The 2500-nt window shown below is 45.6% G+C and overlaps 1 protein-coding gene across 1 annotated transcript in view; it reads left to right on the top strand.

Moving 5' to 3' along the window:
* The window catches only part of reep1 (receptor accessory protein 1), a 21448-nt gene extending 20768 nt beyond the window's left edge, over positions 1-680 (top strand). Inside the window, exon 8 of the mRNA XM_063184671.1 lies at positions 1-680. This exon is cut by the window's left edge and continues 1111 nt beyond it. The gene's annotated coding sequence lies outside the window, so the exon portion shown is untranslated.
* The last annotated feature ends 1820 nt before the right edge of the window (positions 681-2500 follow it).

Here is a 2500-nt window from a genome sequence, read left to right as displayed (position 1 = left end):
TGTGTGTGTGTGTGTGTGTGTGCGCGTGCGTGCCCAGCCCAGGGGTGTTCTTGAGAACTACTGATACAGCAAGTCAGATTGCACACACACACACACACACACACACACACACACACACACACACACACACACACACACACACACACACACACACACACACACACACACACACACACACACACACACACACACACACCACCTCACTGTGAAGCAGCCTAGAACTAGTTATGCTTATACACACACACACACACACACACACACACACACACACACACACACACACACACACACACAATCACTGACTGCTGCTTCTCAGGTCCAGCTGTTTACATGTGTGTATGCGTATGCGTGTGTGTATGTACTGTGTGTGTGTGTGTGTGTGTGTGTGTGTGTGTGTGTGTGTGTGTGTGTGTGTGTGTGTGTGTGTGCGTGCGTGCGTGCGTGCTTCCATGGTCCACAGCCAGGAGCTCTAGTGGCCACCCAATTAGCACGGGTCATCAAGACCGCAGCAGCCAATGACGACAGGCCCTGCTTCACCTGTCGGCTGGTTGCCATGGTCGCGCCAGTGTTGATGCTTCATCGCCATTTTAAATGTCAGAAGATGCTAATGTGGCTAGCGCTAATGTTGCTTTCTGTCCAGAATAATGTCCAGTGCTCACTGCATGCCATTAAAACACTCAGACACAAACTCCTCTGTGTCTCCCTGTCTGTACAGTAAGTCTGTGTGTGTGTGTGTGTGTGTGTGTGTGTGTGCGTGCGTGCGCACCATGGGGTGAAATTCATTTGGAAACAAACACAGTGATGGGGGATGAGTAACTTTCTTGTTTGATATTTTGAGACTGTCAAATCCCGGTGTTGTGCAGTGAATGATGGACGCGACGACAGCTGAATAAGTCTTACATTTTATATGATAAAACTCACAACAACATATGCGTGTGCAGTAACCTGTTACAGACTTATGATAATACCCACAAGCCCCTGAGGTCAAACCCCAAGTCCCATTGGATGTCCAAACACTGGGTGATTATGGGACACGTAGTCCCATATACTACAGAGACCATTGAGCACTAGATGTTGGGTAGGTGTACATTCCATTATCCAAACTCCCGTCCTCCCTTGTTCTTTTGGCCATTAAAGGGACAGTTTGGTCAATTTCAACATGCAGTTGTATTGCTCACGCTACCCTTGACTTGTCAGTACCTGGTGATGCCACATTTTTCGGCTCAGCCCTTTCCGAGATATGAGCAATTCTAATGGGGGCAGCGTTTGTTTACCTTTTTAAAAAATGAAACATAGGCCAACTCCAAATATTTTCCCAAAAGGTACTGCTGTTTGCTAGTTGTCTGCTGATGTTTTATAACCTTTTGGATGTTTTTGGGAATAAATACAAATGTTTTTTTGAAATGTAAACAAAGAGCTGCCCCCATTACAATGGCCAGGATCTCGGAAACGACTGAAGAAGAAGAAAAAAAAATCTCAGGCACTGACAAGTCCAGGGTAGTGTGAGCATTACAACTGCATGTTGAAATTGACCAAACTTTCCCTTTAACACAAAGTTCAATTGGGATGTTGAATGGGGTAAAGTCCCCCAAAAGTTGTTGTGCCTAGGCTGAGAGAGTGGAAACTTTATTTTCTCCATGGAAACAGGGCGTCCAGCAAAGTAAGAGGCAACAGGCACAAGGCGAGGACGGGAGTTTGGATAATGGATTGGACCCCATAGTGATCAGCCCATAGACGTTAACAAACAATATCACAATGCACACACTCCTATGGATTGTGTAGACTTGATTGATTTAGTATCTTTCTACCAGAAAGTCTTTGCTATGCTCTTCTTCAGTCAATGCAAATCTCAGCTACGAATGGAAGAAGTAGAGCAGTGGTTGGCCCTCAACCTTTTGAACAAATGAAGAGTTCAGATGCAAAACCCCCTAACTCCATTTCAAGACCTGCACTTCTATATTTTTAGAGAACCCCGTTGTTGGTTTGGCTTACATTTATGTACTTGATAATACATATAAATAGTTGTATTACATAAATAAAATAAAAAAATGAACATTTGATAGCTTTGTATTAAATAAAGAGCCCCCTCTCAGCTGTCTCCTCCTCAACACCCCCCCCTAGGGCTCCCCAACGTCCCGTTGGCTACAAAAGGCAGAGGGTCTGACCAAGACAGGCTACTACTTACAGGGGCCGTGCCTCTATTTTTTATGTGCTGTGTGGCCCCTTTCACAATCATACACTATGTAGGTGTGTCAGGGAGTGCTCCGTTGGAATATATAAAAAAGGACAATAGCAGTAATGTTCAGAGATGCAATAGATACCCCATGAACATCAGACACTAATAATTCAGTTAGCCCCTACCGTGGCTGATATGGTAGGGCATTCGTCTACTATGCCGCCGATGCGGGTTCGATTCCCGGCCCAGGTCCTTTGCCGGCCCTTCCCCGCCTCTCTCTCCCAACTCACTAACTGTTTCTGCTTCACTATCCTGTCTGAGAAA

The sequence above is a fragment of the Engraulis encrasicolus genome, chromosome 19 (genome assembly GCF_034702125.1).
Source record: "Engraulis encrasicolus isolate BLACKSEA-1 chromosome 19, IST_EnEncr_1.0, whole genome shotgun sequence".
In the NCBI taxonomy this organism is placed as follows: Eukaryota; Metazoa; Chordata; class Actinopteri; order Clupeiformes; family Engraulidae; genus Engraulis; species Engraulis encrasicolus.
The sequence above is the reverse complement of the archived record's forward strand: the minus strand, read 5'-3'. Positions and strand labels throughout refer to the sequence as shown.